General features: G+C 32.9%; 1 protein-coding gene across 1 annotated transcript in view; it reads left to right on the forward strand.

Moving 5' to 3' along the window:
• The first annotated feature begins 1,018 nt into the window (after positions 1–1,018).
• Positions 1,019–18,382, forward strand: part of LOC143225037 (dual 3',5'-cyclic-AMP and -GMP phosphodiesterase 11A-like) — a 154,619-nt gene continuing 137,255 nt past the window's right edge. The window contains exon 1 of the mRNA XM_076453700.1: positions 1,019–1,194. The gene's annotated coding sequence lies outside the window, so the exon portion shown is untranslated. The remainder of the gene's footprint in view (positions 1,195–18,382) is intronic.

The following is an 18,382-nucleotide window of genomic DNA, read 5'->3' on the forward strand; positions in this document are numbered from 1 at the left end:
AAATAGAGATAAGGGTTTGTCGAAAGAGTTTTAAACCGTGTAACGTGATATCAAAAGTTACACTTTTTTTACTGAAATTGTATTTTCCTACGTGCTGGAAATAGACATGTCAATAAAAATTAGTTCAGTATTCGTTTTTCAAAAGATAAGTTTCCAATCTTAGTAAAACGAAGAATTACGTGGATTTCCTTTCGTTTAAACTTTGTAAGATAGCGCAAACTATACAGACACTGATTTATGAAGTGGAGAGAAAATAGTCTTACCACAATCAGTGTTATAAAACATGCCTGAGAAAAAGATACCTAGAAAAAAAAAGATATGTTTTTCTTATTCTGTTACTCTTCTAGATAGTAATTTAATAATTTACAGTTCTGTGCCATCAACGTTTAACTGAAGTTAAAAACAAGCTAAAATGAAGCGAGTGTATTCACAGGCATTTGATTATTGACTTTCAGAAACATTATTAAATGCTCCTCGCTAGTATAGCTGTAAGTCTACGGATTTAAAACGCTAAAATCAGGGTTCGATTCTCCTCGGTGGGCTCAGCAGATAGCCCGATGTGGCTTTGATATAAGAAAACACACACATTATTAAATTATGTTTAAAATAATATAACAAGAACAATATATACCGTAAGAAAGGGAAAATAATTAAAGTAACGCAGTGACATTTCACGAAATTGCACTGTGCTTACATGACACGGATACGCACTTCTTATTAGAATCGGAGTATCTACTTTGGCACAGTATCATATTATTCCATTATATTAATCTAAACGGTTCTTATTTTTAAAATGTTTCGCATTCATGTCCTTTATTGTTCTTTCAAACCATGTGAACAGCAATGATTCACGACAAAAGATGCATTAAAGACTATAAACAATCATTTAGAGCATCACTAGACGGAGATACGGGCAACATTCAAAGACATAGGCTGTTCACTAGATGGCGCTTCTCGAAAATACTCGAAGGTTGATCAGCGATAGACCTGTGCAAGAGAAACACAGTTTTCCAGCTGATAAACTTGGTTACTCCTTCTCTTACATGACGATCTAAATTCTGTGAGAGAACTTACAGAACTCCTGCTATTACACGCATAGATCTCACTCTGTGCATTGTCACAGAGGCCCTGAGAAACAGAAACATAATTTAGTGACATTATGGACCTCGCAAAAGAGTTTAGAAAGACTGGACGGTAGGTAATGTTTTTCTATCATAAGAATGTTTACAGATTTAATAGTTTCTTTCGGACACTAACTTTTATTATTATCAATATCGTAAAAGTTGTTTTATTCAATTGCTTAGATAACGCAACATTTATAAGACCTCTTTTAGGTTACGTTTTCTCTTTTATGTAACTACTATAATTTTAAAACATTTATTTAGTGCTGTATTTCACTGTGAATGTTCTTTAATCAATATTTTGTTTGATTTAGACTTATTTACAAACAACGTAAAAACTCTTATTATGCTGAAGAGATTTAGTGAAAGTTGTTTAATAGAGGGCTTGCAACGTTGGATAAATTTCTTGTGTGTAAAGTCAATGTATATTTAAATATTTGTTTCTCGATAAATCACGTCTACGAACAGCAATTTCTTATCAGCGAAATACTTAACAGTTGTAAGTTACTACATCTTTAAAAACACTACTTTCTTCGTGAACGCATATATAATATACAATTCCAAATATAACAAATGTGCCAGTGTAGGAACAACCTGCCTTTAAACATGGACTCCAGGCAAAAATTGTTTTAAGAAATCCAGTTCAGGCTTTGTTTTGTAAATTGTTATTGTTTTAGTTTACAAAACTACACCTGAAATATCTTTAATAATAATCTAATAATACATAGGGTTGAGTATTTTATAGTGAAACTACTTTTTAGTGTTGGTTGTCGTTACAATATTTGTTGTGCAGTCCGACCATGTTCTATCTGACAGTTGTGCATCTTGAGGATGATTCTGCAGCGCAAGTTCGATTGGAAAATGTTCTGTGGTAAAACTATTATGTTCAGAGCATACTACTCCTTCCTGTATATTTTTGATAACACATACACAAAGTGTAAGAAGAAAATAGTTTCTTAGCTCCCGTCTAAACAGAACGATTGTATAGAAATATATAAAACCTGCGTTCGGTGGCATGACATTATGTAATCGTACGAAATAGCATGATACTTATTTTATTCACTAGCTGCTTGAAGTAAACGACGATAAATGCGAGGTATAACTAGAAATGTTATCTTGGTGAACTCATATTCTGTTGGCCTTGTTTCCATACAGTTGTTTTTATTTATATCACATACCGTTGCCTAGAATATGCGAACGACGTTTTCCACCTGTTACAACACTTCAATTGGTAACGTACTACTTATTATAAGTCTCTTTCTGGGTGGCCCTGATGCCCTAAGTTGATCCATATTCCTTTGTTTCCAATGGCACCAAAAAAAGGACATTTCTGTTTTGAAAACTATAAATCTTCGATATAAGCACATATTTATGATTAAAGTGTATGACTATTTTTCGTGGAAAAAGACTGTTACATAACCGTCTTAAAGGATATCAAGTTTGGGTAGCGTCACAGCATCCAAAAAATACTAAACAATTATAATGTGTAGTTTTGATACAAATGTTTTCATAGCAACGGTATATCGATTGTAGTTTTATGTGATTTGCTTATTTAGGCATTTAAAATTAATTTAAAGTTGGTTAATTTCTTTGTTTTGGAAAGAAGAACAAAGCTACACAATGGGCTATATGTGCTCACGGGTATCAAAACCAAATTTCTAGCGGTGGTACTGGGGGGTGAATTGTTTTAAAATAATGTACTCAATCCTATGTACAAGGATGATGGTTTTAACATTATGAAAAATAAATTATAAATTTTTTATCTGATTATTTCCCCCACAAAATCCTTAATGTTAGAAATATTCTTAAATTTTAATACACTGTATTAACATTCACCAGTCATTGACTAGTATGTAATACATTTTAGTATTTCAGTTAAGAATGTAGATATAAATAATTTTCTATTTTGTGTTGATATGACTTTTCCCTTCTCGAATGATTGGTTTGTAAACCATTTATTCAGCGCTATCAACTGATTAAACAAGCTGAATAAAAAGAGATAATAACAATTATTTATAGAAACTGTATTATTTATAAAATGGAATATGATTTGTCAAACCCCGAAGTGGAGAAAATCTGATTGGTCCATTGAATATATATTTAGTCCTTCTAATGGCCTATTATCACCAAAGTATCGTATTGGATAGAAATGTTACATTAATCACAGATAGAGTTTGTTTTCGATAAACTAGGCTTAACAATTTAACAAACATAAAGAGTTTAATATTTCGCATAGTCTATCCAAGAGAAAGCCACTTGAATGTGGCTAAAATTAAAATCAAAAGGATAATTATCTTGCGTGTTTAAGTTTTAAAGTTCATATTGCAAGCTGGTGATTTCAATTCCTTGTTAAAAAAGGAAATAAAACTAGACCTATTACTGCTGAAACCATAACTGGTTTTATTTAAGCCAATGTTTCGACATTATGGCTTCATCGAGAGAAACAAGACACTTGCTAACAGATTTAGGCTTACACCAAAATTTCGAAATAATTCGAGTTTGCGCAGTAAGGAGGACTTCGCGTGTTCAGCTACAGTACTATCTTTACTATCTAACGTGTGCAGATATCAAAGATGTTCGTTGATCCTTTCCATAACAGTTATACTTGCCACCGATTTATATAGATCCACATGTTTACATGCCAAACTGTATACTACATTCTTGTGGTTGCAGTTTGCTCTTAAACCTGATTTACAGTTTTTTTTTAGAGTAAGATAAAAGATATATAACCAGTTTGTCGAGAGTACTATTTTCTTCATTTACGTATTCATCTTTTTTTCTGATTTACACGAGTCCACAGAACTAAGAGTTTGTTTTTGATTGTTTGTTTGTTTTTTGAATCTCTTTTTTACTAACTGTTGGGCTACTCTTTTACCAACGAATAGTGGGATTGATCGTCACATTATAACGCCCCCATGGCTGAAAAGGCGAGCATGTTTGGTGTGAATGGGATTCGAACCCGCGACCCTCGGATTACGAGTCGAACGCTTTAATCCACCTGGCAATGCCGGGCCTAATATTGAAAGTAGCTCATGAACTCTCCAAGGAAGGAGATCATTTAGGTATGACAAATACATGTGACAAAATTATAAGACGTTTCTTATGGTTAAACATTTGGCAAGACGTTTCTAAGTTATTGAAAATTTTTCATACCTTTCATTTGGTTGGAAAGTCTGATCATCAAGTTCCTACTTACTGTCTCGGTAACAAGAAGGAACGGAATAAATGAGCTAATTCGGTTCAGGAGCCTTTGAGTTGGTGTTTGGGCTTTCAGTGCGTAGTATTTTGAAATTGCTGAAGGAACAATAGTTAGAAGGTGACCAAAAAGAAATGCATTTATTCGATTACGTTTCCTGGTTTCCGTGCAGATTTTTACGTGCTTGTGAATTTGTTCGAGAATATTAGAAGTTATCGCAAGTTAAAATGATAGATGTTTATGATGGCGAGGCTGACATAGGATGATAAATTCTCAAACAACTTTCCAGCGAATGATGAATCAATGTCCTAATAATCTGTCAGATGTTGGAATTTATGTTGATGATATCGTAATTTACAATGACATCTAGAAAGAACATTTATGAGCATCACTTGATGTTTTTTGAGAGGTTTCAAAACCAATCTCGCTGTAAATTTGGCAAAAAGTGACTTTTGTAAAGCCAAAGTTGTTTATTTAGGTCATGTAGTAGGCCATGGTCAAGTTTTTCCAATTCAAACCAGAGTTGATTGCATTGTGAATTATTCAACTTCTATTAACAAGTTTGCTGAGATTTTTGGGAATGTCTGGTTATTACAGGATTTTTTTTTTAATTTGCTGACATCACTGTTCCAATAAAAAAGCTACTGAAGAAAACTCAAAAGTTCAAGTGGTATAAAACATGTCAATATGGTTTTGAAAAGGTCAGATTCTGTACTTACTCTGTATTGATGACACCTGACTTTTATAAACCTTTGTCATCAGATGTTGATGCCAGCAATTGTGGTGCTGGTGTTATTGTATTAGAATCAGACTACAATGGTAGTAAACATCCTGTTTGTTATTTTTTTCGAAAACAAGTTTAATTATCACTAAAAGAACTATTCTATTGTGGAAAAAGGAACATTTGTTTCAGTGTTAGCTTTAGAGCACGTCAATGTCTATGTATCTGTATCAAAACAAGTTATTATTATTTAGATTGATCATAACCCATGAACATTTTTGAAACAAATGAAGGGCAAAAACAGAAGACTGTTAAATGGGAGTTTATGATCACAAGAATATGATCTGAAGATAATCCATGATAAAGGTGTTGATCACATCTGTGTATGAGTGTTTTATTATGGGAAAGCAACGATCTGCTGTATCTACTAAGAGAAATCGAACACCTTATTTCAGCGTTGTAAATCTGTAGGCTTACCGTTGTTCCAGCGTAGGACAGGATTATCTGTGTTGATGCATTTTTACTTGCTACGTAATTTTATGATCATTAGATTATTTGTATTAATTGTGTAAAGAGATATCATAATTACTGAAGTTTTGTAATTCTTTGACAATGTATTATATTAAATGTTTTGTTCGAAATGTACTGATATATATATATCTTAGCTAAAAATTGTCAAACACCAATTTTGAATTCCCTAACGAGGGAGGTATGACAGATTTACTATTAGATATTTATTTTAATAGTGATGTTGATTTAAGTTAAATCTACATTTGGAAATGTACAAAACATATATTGTTAGATCTGTATTGCTAAATTTCCGACTAGTAGCTAAAGCTGCAGAATATTCAACAATAAAAATCAACAATACATATACGTACTAAACACTAGTGCATCGTCTGTATTGTTGACTTCCAAGTGACACAATGGAATGTCTGCGGACTAAACCCACAATAAACCGGGTTTTCTGACCCGTGGTGGGCAAAGCGCAGATAGCCCATTGTGTATATTGTTGTGCAAGTTGAAATGTCTAGAAATTCTCCTCGCGCATATAAATCTAATCAACTCGACGAGCCAAGAGCCACTATATGTTATTAGTTTCCTTTAGTTGGTACACTATAAACACCAGAAAGTATTACTGACCAGCGCTTATGAACAGGAAACTTCAAATATTTGGCCAGGAACGTTCATAATTTTCGAACATTATAAAACGTTTAACTTCAGCAGATTCACATCGAACACTAACATTAAAAAAAATATATAACATTTCGTATATAATTTCATGGGTGGAAAAACTCGACGTGTGACCCACAAAGAAAGAAGAACACAGAGCTAGCTAGCTCCCGGATAAGAAAGTTGTCTGAATACAAACTCAAATTGAACTCGCTCTTCTTGAGCTCTCAATAACATTACAAAGAAACTTCAGACCAGATAGAAGACTCGATATTGTTTTTAAGTTTGTAAACCTTTTCTACATAAATCATTATTTGTAATAACCCTTACCGTAAGTTGTGTCAATATCTGTATGTTAAAATATATTTGTATTAAAAATAAAGAAAAAAAACTGCGTTTATTATTCTTGCTGGCAAATATCATAAATTGATACACATGAAGATTTATTTCACTTCTAGATCTAAGTTACAATTTAACTCAGTTCTAGGACATTTAAAATTGTAATACGTAACAAGAAATAAAAGTTTATCAATAATGTGACAGTAACAACTATCACTAATTATTCATTACTTACCCCCTTCGTGGACTCAGCAGATAGTCCAATGTGGCTTTGCTAAAAGAAAACACACACAAGTCCATTACTTTTACTCAAAAACTGTTTATAAAACACTTGTTTAGTCATTAGGATACTAAAGCGAAGATAAACTAATGAAAACGGAAATTATCTGTGAAGGGATTTAGATAAAATTGTTAATTGAATATCCGGAGTCAATAAATGAAAAGTTATCGAGACTGCCTTTAGCTAGGTTTCTTAGCTGGTAGAAACCATGATGATTTCTGTCGGAAAAAAACACACAAGCCGTTCTAATTTTTAAAACCAAGTTATTATGTTTATATTTAATACAAATTGAGGCTTTCAGCATGAAATAACTGAAACATGCACACTCAAAATATGCGAAAGTAAGGAAAATGAACCTTCAGAAACGATATTGTATTACTATCTGGATTGAATATATTTTGTTTGTTTGTCTGTTAAGCATTAAGTTATACAATGAGTTATCAGTGCTGTGTTCACCACAGCTATCGAAACCCGTTTTCTAGCGTTATAAGCCTGTAGTTTTAACTCCAGCCACTGGAGCGGAGAAGAAACGAGTTTGCTGTTAACGAAGTTTAAACGCAATGAGCAGATCGTTTCTTCTCGTAACATATGAAGACTTTCTGCATCGAAAAACTTCTTTTTATCGAATTCACTTAACTTGAAAACGACGTACAAAATGAGTTTATCGTTAGTTAGGAGTGCAGGTACTCTGAATGAGGTCTCAATACTTACCTGAGACGAAAGTGTGTATTACATTTAGAACTCAAAATTACCATCGGTTTTAGTATTAGTTCACAAATCTGAAAACTACACGATCAAATTACATTTTCTGTGTACCACTGGACATCTTGTGGAACAACTTTAATATGCATTTAATTAACATTAATACGTCATTAAAAGGTTTGTTTGTTTTGAATTTGGCGTGAAATTTACACTAGGGCTATCTGCATTAGCCGTACCTAATTTAGCAGTGTAAGATTACAGGGAAGGCAGCTGGTCATCACCACCCATCGCCAATTCAGGGGTTGCTTTTTTACCAACCAACAGTGGAATTAACCGTCACATTGTAATATTTCCACAGCTGAAAGGGCGAGTATGTATTGGTGCGACGGGAAGCTGAACCTTCGACCCTAGGGCTACTACGAATAGAGCGCCCTAACCACATGGCCGTGTCTGGCCTGTCATTAATTCCTTCTGCTGAAAACATAGCGTGTTATGTATGTACATATGTTGATTAACACAGATGGGTAAGTTCGTGAAAACTACAGTATCACGTATTTAAAATAATTTGGGTTCAATAAGTTTATAATAAAAATGATAAATATGTGCAAACGTTTCAAAACAGTCGACTTTTGTCTTTTTTTCCAAAGTGAATGATGTTGTCTATATACCACTGTTTCAGCTTTATCTACATTTGGCCCAGCATGGCCAAGCGTGTTAAGGCGTGCGACTCGAAATCTGAGGGTCGCGGGTTCGCATCCCCGTTGCTCGAAACATGCTCGCTCTTTTAGCCATGGGGGCGTTATAATGTGACGGTCAATCCCACTATTCGTTGGTAAAAGAATAGCCCGAGAGTTGGCGGTGGGTGGTAATGACTAGCTGTCTTCTCTCTTGTCTTACACTGCTAAATTAGGGACGGCTAGCACAGATACCCCTCAAGTAGCTTTGTGCGAAATTAAAAAAAAACAAATTATCCACCTTGTTGCCAACGAAACGTCTCCCAGTAAGATATGTTGGTAAAGCCATTCATATTTAGTTGATCTTAACAGACGAAGATGTACTAGATAGTAAATTAATCTACAATTCTACTTTTATGATTGGATAAAACGAACAAAGGAAAGAGGACCAGTTTGGAATAACTAGAATATGATTATGAAAACACCACAGGTTATGGACATTTGTAGTTTTTGTTTCACGTTTATTTAAAAAGTCAACCGGCCTGATGAGACCAAGTATTATACGAAAGGCCTGAGCAGCACTAAATGTAGCAAGTATATTTCAGTTGATACATTGTTACTTTTTTCCTTATTCTCTCCTATAAATTATTCTAATTACTAATGATGAATAACGTTAATTCAAGTAAGATAAACAAATAATAACAATAAATGAGAATTCAATGTTAATAAATCATAAATATAATTTTGATGCCCAGTGACGTAAATAAAATAAATAAAAATTATATTTCACCGAGTGAACGTCATTCCTGCTGTGGCAGATATTGTTCAGAAGTGCAATAATGTGCAATGTGTTTTGAACATCAGTGTAAGTCTATTGTATCTCATCTGGCATGACGGATTTCGGTATTGGATGAAAAAACGACGTAGGCACTGGGTATCGCAAGTTTAGTGTCATTGACATGTTATTCTATTCGTATTCACTTCCACTCACAAGTGCTTGTAATACTTGACGGTATTCGTAATTGTTAGCTTTATATTAGCAGACGTGCAAGACGTATAACGTATTATATGAAGGAATAATATTCCATAAATGCTGATGAATACAAGTATCACGTTCAAAGTGACTTTACGTAAACGTAACTATTGTACAATACGCATACTTTTACTATTGGTTATTACAGCTAGAATAAAATAATCTTAACTAGGTGTGTGAAAGGTATTATACAATACATGTACTTGTTATATAGTTATTACAGCAATGAGACGATAATCTTAACTGGGAGTGTGTGAGGTATTGTACAATACATGTACTTGTTATATAGTTATTACAGCAATGAGACGATAATCTTAACTGGGAGTGTGTGAGGTATTGTACAATACATGTACTTGTTATATAGTTATTACAGCAATGAGACGATAATCTTAACTGGGAGTGTGTGAGGTATTGTACAATACATGTACTTGTTATATAGTTATTACAGCAATGAGACGATAATCTTAACTGGGAGTGTGTGAGGTATTGTACAATACATGTACTTGTTATATAGTTATTACAGCAATGAGACGATAATCTTAACTGGGAGTGTGTGAGGTATTGTACAATACATATACTTGTTATATAGTTATTACAGCAATGAGACAATAATCTTAACTGGGAGTGTGTGAGGTATTGTACAATACATGTACTTGTAATATAGTTATTATAGCCAGGAGACAACGATAGTAACTGTGGACATGTCTTGTTGCAATAAAAAAAGAAAAAGAAAAACACAAAATCAGAGAAGTGAGCAGATAATAAGACTCTCAGTCGTACTTCTTGTGGGTTGCATGCTGATAGCGCCCTCTCACGAGTTGCATATTAAAGATGTTTATCTTGTGTAGAGTAATTTCGTGACAGGCAATTACAACTCATTGCAGGTTGTATAAAACGTTGGTTATTTTAAGATATACTATCTGCCCGTCTTTTCGCAACGCCTAAGTAATTTAAATGTTTAACTATTTTAATTTCAATAGCACATGTATGTTGACAAAGATGGTGAACTTTACTTACCGGATCGAATCGATAGTTCATGTTTCATAAACTAGATGGCCAATTATAAAAATAATGTTGACATTAATATTATTATGAATTTGTTCATTTGTTTGTCGTTTTAGCAAAATGTTTGTTTATTTCTTTGAATTTCGCGCAAAGTTACACGAGGGCTATCTGCGCTAGTCATCCCTAATTTAGCAGTGTAAGACTAGAGTGAAGGCAGCTAGTCATCATCACTCAGAGCCAACTTTTAGGCTGCTCTACCAACGAATAGTGGGATTGAGTGTCACATTATAACGTTTCCACGGCTGGAAAAGCTATCATATACGGTGTGATGGGGATTCGAATCCGCGACCTTCAGATTACGAGTCAGGCGCCATAATCACTTGACCTTGCAGGACCCTTATATCTAGACCAACTAGGAAAAAGTAAATGAAAAAGAACAAGACATTTACAGAATTCATGGGCTGGAGAGAACGTTTGTTTGCTTGTTTTGTTATTAAGCACAAAACTACACAGAGGGCTATCTGTGCTCCGCCCACCACAGGTATAAAAACCCGGTTTATAGCAGTATAAATCCACAGATACAGCACTGTGACGCAAAACAATGATCACACAGGTCTGTGAATTTAAACTTCATAAAATGTTTCAAATAACAGGTTTTCCATAAATCACCTGCGCAGGTTTCTAAAATAATGTTTATTTTTTCTATTATGTAAGGGTTTTTTTTTTTTTACAAATTGAAAAGAAAAAATAAAATTAAACCTCTTACTTATATAAAATTTACCACAAATACACCAAAAGGTGTTTGGGTAATTTATGCAATCTCTTGTTGCCATAGCAACGAATACATAATATTGTAAAGAATAAAATAGTGTCAAAATGCACTCACAAATAAATACCATCCAGAAATGACACGTCATGCGACCTGTTGATCGTTTATATACTAGTGGTGTGTTTCTTGTTGGTTTTTGAACGATCGATAAGACTCTCACGTCGCGATTGGTCTAGAGAAATCTATAGCCAGTGGTTGTCAACATTTTAAGAATAATAAAATATGACCCGATTTTAATGAGCATTATTTGTTGATATAAAACTACATATGACGCTTTGTGAAAAATATGTACGTGATGGAAAAAAAGGATACCGTTTTCGGATTCAACGTACAATAATTACTATAGAACATCTAAAGATTTCAAAACAGTAAAAGCATCGCAGGCTTGTGTTATTAAAGTACACACGGTGTTGCTTGAGAAAGTTCAGAGTAATTTATATTGATTTCGCGTGCGGGTTTGCTCATGCATTGTCAATAGCTTTTTGTGATCAAGCAAAGACAATCAAAGTTTTTATTTTACATATACAAACCTTAACCAGCAGAGACAGCTAGGGACTAAAAGTTGATTGAATAAAGGTTCCATTTTCTCAAACTACTTTCTCTAATCGCTTTAAATTTCTCTACGAAGCATTTCATGCAAAACAAGCTAGAAAAAAGTGAAATCCATTATCCGAAATGAAATTCGTGTTAGTCGCGCATTACTGTATTACCAAATAACTTAAAGCCGAACGCGGGAAGTATGTTTAGTCTTAAAACCAACAGCTGATGATAGACGCACGTAACCCTGTTGTACCAATAAGTTTATTCATAAGGCAAACCTCACATGACAGCAGAAAAGAAATTAAACTTCGTGTAAGATGTCAGAGGAACTAAGCTAACACTAGTAACAAAATTAGTTGGTAGCTTAAGATAAACCTAGGTGAGTAATCTCGAATAATAAAGGTAAACTACCAGTGAAGCGACTGCAGATTGCAATTAATAATAAGTTGCAATCAGAGTAAGCTATGTATTTAGAGATACGAAACTAAAAATCAACCTGGTTGTCATTATGGATGATTAAATATACTTTTCGCAAGTTTCTTACAGAGATTAGGATGCAATGTTTTTTCTTCGGTTGAGTGTACTCGTTGTTAGTTATAGCTTCGGCAGTAAACCCAGTATTAATTCCCGATGATTGGTCAATTTAGGTGATATGAATTAGTCTTTAAAACAGGTTTTATGTTAGCAGTGGGAAGCAATCTATATAATGAAAGTGTGATAGTAAAATACAAAAAATAATGTAACTACATTCGATATAATAACTAGTATAACCGATATTATTAATGAAATACATAATAAAAAAATCTTACTTTAAGATCAAACAAAATAGTGTTTTTCTCTTGAACCATAAGTATATTTGTTTAGAACTTTGCTCTTTATGAAAAAAAAAACCAACAACAAAAAGCAAATGAAATTAAGGCACTCAAAATATATAGCACCATAACTTATCATATTGTTATACAGCACCATAACTTATCATATTGTTATATACCACCATAACTTATCATATTGTTATATAGCACCATAATTTATCATATTTTTATATAGCACCAAAATTTATCATATTGTTATATAGCACCATAACTTATCATATTGTTATATAGCACCATAACTTATCATATTGTTATATAGCACCATAACTTATCATATTGTTATATAGCATCATAACCTATCCTATTGCTATATAGCACCATAACCTAGCCTATTGTTATATAGCACCTTAACTTATCATATTGTTATATAGCACCATAACTTATCATATTGTTATATAGCACCATAACTTATCATATTGTTACATAACACCATAACCTATCATATTGTTATATAGCACCATAACTTATCATATTGTTACATAACACCATAACTTATCATTTGTTATATGGCACCATTACATATCCTGTTGCTGTATGGCATCACCATAACCTATATGGCACCTTAACCTATTGCTATAACACCATAACTTATCATATTGTTATATAGCACCATAACCTATCCTATTGTTATATAGCACCATAACCTATCCTATTGTTATATAGCACCATAACCTATTATATTGTTATATAGCACCATAACCTATCATATTGTTATATAACACCATAACTTATCATATTGTTATATAGCACCATAACCTATCCTATTGTTATATAGCACCATAACCTATCCTATTGTTATATAGCATCATAACCTATCCTATTGCTATATAGCACCATAACCTATCATATTGTTATATAGCACCATAACCTATCATAACTGTTATATAGCACGAGAACCTATTATAATTGTGAGAATTAGATTTTGTCAAACGTGTCCATTTGGTAGCATCGACTTTCTCACGGCACACAAAAAAAAAACTAACAAAAGAAATAAATTTAACGAATGTAAATGTTATATAGAATCGGAAGAAAACAGTCAGTTATACTTACTACATAGTTCACCTTAAGATTTCTGTCACGAGATTGACTTAGCTATTCCTTGTACCAAATACTTAGATGTGAATGCAGGAAGTAATACAAAGATAATGGGACTCAGATTGTAACTAAATAAGGAAGTAATACAAAGATACTTAGTGGTATGGGACTCAGATTGTAACTAAATAAGGAAGTAATACAAAGATACTTAGTGGTATGGGACTCAGATTGTAACTAAATAAGGAAGTAATACAAAGATACTTAGTGGTATGGGACTCAGATTGTAACTAAATAAGGAAGTAATACAAAGATACTTAGTGGTATGGGACTCAGATTGTAACTAAATAAGGAAGTAATACAAAGATACTTAGTGGTATGGGACTCAGATTGTAACTAAGTAAGGAAGTAATACAAAGATACTTAGTGGTATGGGACTCAGATTGTAACTAAATAAGGAAGTAATACAAAGATACTTAGTGGTATGGGACTCAGATTGTAACTAAATAAGGAAGTAATACAAAGATACTTAGTGGTATGGGACTCAGATTGTAACTAAATAAGGAAGTAATACAAAGATACTTAGTGGTATGGGACTCAGATTGTAACTAAATAAGGAAGTAATACAAAGATACTTAGTGGTATGGGACTCAGATTGTAACTAAATAAGGAAGTAATACAAAGATACTTAGTGGTATGGGACTCAGATTGTAACTAAATAAGGAAGTAATACAAAGATACTTAGTGGTATGGGACTCAGATTGTAACTAAATAAGGAAGTAATACAAAGATACTTAGTGGTATGGGACTCAGATTGTAACTAAATAAGGAAGTAATACAAAGATACTTAGTGGTATGGGACTCAGATTGTAACTAAATAAGGAAGTAATACAAAGATACTTAGTGGTATGGGACTCAGATTGTAACTAAATAAGGAAGTAATACAAAGATACTTAGTGGTATGGGACTCAGATTGTAACTAAATAAGGAAGTAATACAAAGATACTTAGTGGTATGGGACTCAGATTGTAACTAAATAAGGAAGTAATACAAAGATACTTAGTGGTATGGGACTCAGATTGTAACTAAATAAGGAAGTAATACAAAGATACTTAGTGGTATGGGACTCAGATTGTAACTAAATAGTTAATATATAATTTAAAATAATGAGCTTAAAAGTGTCTATCGTCTTCATGTAATAAACATAAGCATGGAATATCGTCTTCATGTAATAAACATGAGCGTGGAATATCGTCTTCATGTGATAAACATAAGCATGGAATATGGTCTTCATGTAATAAACATAAGCATGGAATATCGTCTTCATGTGATAAACATAAGCATGGAATATGGTCTTCATGTAATAAACATAAGCATGGAATATCGTCTTCATGTGATAAACATGAGCATGGAATATCGTCTTCATGTAATAAACATGAGCATGGAATATGGTCTTCATGTGATAAACATAAGCATGGAATATGGTCTTCATGTGATAAACATGAGCGTGGAATATCGTCTACATGTAATAAAAATAAACGTGGAATATGGTCTTCATGTAATAAACATAAGCATGGAATATGGTCTTCATGTGATAAACATAAGCATGGAATATGGTCTTCATGTGATAAACATGAGCGTGGAATATCGTCTACATGTAATAAAAATAAACGTGGAATATCGTCTTCATGTAATAAACATAAGCATGGAATATGGTCTTCATGTGATAAACATAAACGTGGAATATGGTCTTCATGTGATAAGCATAAGCATGGAATATCGTCTTCATGTGATAAACATGAGCGTGGAATATCGTCTACATGTAATAAAAATAAACGTGGAATATCGTCTTCATGTAATAAACATAAGCATGGAATATCGTCTTCATGTGATAAACATAAGCATGGAATATCGTCTTCATGTAATAAACATAAGCATGGAATATCGTCTTCATGTGATAAACATAAGCATGGAATATGGTCTTCATGTGATAAACATGAGCGTGGAATATCGTCTACATGTAATAAACATAAGCGTGGAATATCGTCTTCATGTAATAAACATAAGCATGGAATATGGTCTTCATGTGATAAACATAAGCATGGAATATGGTCTTCATGTAATAAACATAAGCATGGAATATCGTCTTCATGTGATAAACATAAGCATGGAATATCGTCTTCATGTGATAAACATGAGCATGGAATATCGTCTACATCATGTATCGTCTCATAAAAACATAAGCATGGAATATCGTCTTCATGTGATAAACATGAGCATGGAATATCGTCTTCATGTAATAAACATAAGCATGGAATATGGTCTTCATGTGATAAACATAAGCATGGAATATCGTCTTCATGTGATAAACATGAGCGTGGAATATCGTCTACATGTAATAAAAATAAACGTGGAATATCGTCTTCATGTAATAAACATAAGCATGGAATATCGTCTTCATGTGATAAACATGAGCATGGAATATCGTCTTCATGTAATAAACATAAGCATGGAATATGGTCTTCATGTGATAAACATAAGCATGGAATATGGTCTTCATGTAATAAACATAAACGTGGAATATGGTCTTCATGTGATAAACATAAGCATGGAATATGGTCTTCATGTAATAAACATAAACGTGGAATATCGTCTTCATTTAATAAACATAAACGTGGAATGTCGTCTTCATGTAATAAACATGAGCGTGGAATATCGTCTTCATGTAATAAACATAAACGTGGGCTATTGTTTTCATGTAATGAACATAAACACGAGCTACCTTCTTTATGTAATAAACATAGTGTGGGCTATTGCCTTTATAAATAATGAATATAATCTTAATGAATATAAACGTGGGCTTGTTGCCTGAATTAGTAAAGATAAGTCTATGGTTGTTGGAGCAGAAAATAAACATAAACAAAGGGTAGTAACTTCAGCTATAATAAACAAAACCTGATGAAGTATCTTCATGATGTGAACCTTAAACTGGGCAACTACAGAAAGAAAAATTATTTTGGATAACAGTTAAAGGTATTCCACACAAAAAACAGAACGATCGTCTTCAAATTATGAACGTCAACCAACAGGTAGCAGGTGTTAACATAGAGAAGTGAACAGCTATAGATATCAACGGTTAACCTGGGTAAGTAACAAAAACATAGAAAAACCATGAACATAGTTAATTTTTTTTCCTAGTTAATCATTTCATTATATAGATGTTATCTTTAGACCCATGTATTTACTAGAATATCGTTGGATATTATCTTCAGACTCATGTATTTACTAAAATCTAGTTGGATACTATATTTAGATCCATGCATTTACTAGAATCTAGTTGGATACTATCTTTAGGGCCATGTATTTACTTGAATCATGTTGGATACTATCTTTAGGCCCATGAATTTACTTGAATCTAGTTACAGTGTTATAAGCAATAACATCATATAGAAGAGGAAAATTTAATTTTCAGTAATCACTTTATTTCTTGTTTTAAATCCAGTTCGTAAAGAATAATTAATTTTTAAAAAGTTCAGTCAATTTCAGTTAAATATGATTTCGAATAAAGATAATTCGATATTCACTAAAGGTAATTTATGTCAACAATAATTTAAGGCTGGCTAAAAGACTCGTTTAATGAAACTCGTCTTGGTTATTAAGCAATGAACAACTTGTTCATTAACTTGAAGGAAAGAAGCTATTTTTGGTATCTGCTCAAGATAATCATATTTGAGCTTATATAAAAAAGTACGGTGGAAACTAAATAAAACACAATTATTTTCTACATGCCTTATATATAACCAAGTTCTATTTTTCCTTAAGAGCACTTATTAAATCGGTGGGTTAAATGTTTAATTATCATTTAAAGCACTTAAATAATTACCTGAGTTGATTAAAAATAGTCCTTTTGTTTGCCTTAGCGTGAAGCTACACGAAAAATTAATAGTGCCTTGTGCACTGCGGGAAATCTAACCTCGAATGTTGGAAGTATATAAACTTATCGCTTACTTAATAAACTTATTGATATTTTTTAAAAACAAATAAATACCAAGAATTTTAAAATCAGCACGTGATTGCGTCATTTACCTTCCATAATGGTTTGTTTGTTTTGAATTTCGCTCAAAGCTACACGAGGGCTATCTGCGCTAGCCGTCCCTAATTTAGCAGTGTAAGTCTAGAGGGAAGGCAGCTAGTCATCACCACCCACCGCTAACTGTTGTTGGGCTACTCTTTTACCAACGAACACCGAGATTGATCGTCACATTATAACGCCTTCACTACTGAAAGGATAAGTGTTTGGTGTGACGGGGATTCGAACCCGCGACCCTCAGATTACGAGTCGAGCGTCTTAACCACTTGGTCATGCCGGGTCCTTTTCATAATGGAATGCCATTTCTTTAGAAACGCTCTTTTATCCAGTTTCAGACAAAAACTTATTACCATTTTATTCATTTTTAAGCCAGAATTATTTGTAATTTTTATCATTGTATTTTATCGTTTGGGTAAAATTGTTGCCGAGTATATAAAGGAAATTAATTAATTAGTTCTTCAATTCGTCCATAGTTTAATAAACACAAATTTTTATTAATGTATCTTTTTTATAATAATAATGCCAAAACGTATGCAAATTATATTGGAAATATTATTTATCATTTATTTAGTGTTTAACAATGATCTTGTTGTGTTTATGTAGGACAAATTTTAGTTTTTCTTGTCACCTGAATCGTCGAGTCTGTAAACGCTCTAGTTATTTTATGTCCAAACAGCATGATATGTTCTGCCAGGGCAGAATTGCGTGGTTTCATCGGTCTCGTGAAGATTTCATGTTCTTGTACTCTTGTCTCAGAGTGTCTTCTTTGATTTAG

Source organism: Tachypleus tridentatus, chromosome 9 (assembly GCF_004210375.1).
Source record: "Tachypleus tridentatus isolate NWPU-2018 chromosome 9, ASM421037v1, whole genome shotgun sequence".
NCBI lineage: Eukaryota > Metazoa > Arthropoda > Merostomata > Xiphosura > Limulidae > Tachypleus > Tachypleus tridentatus.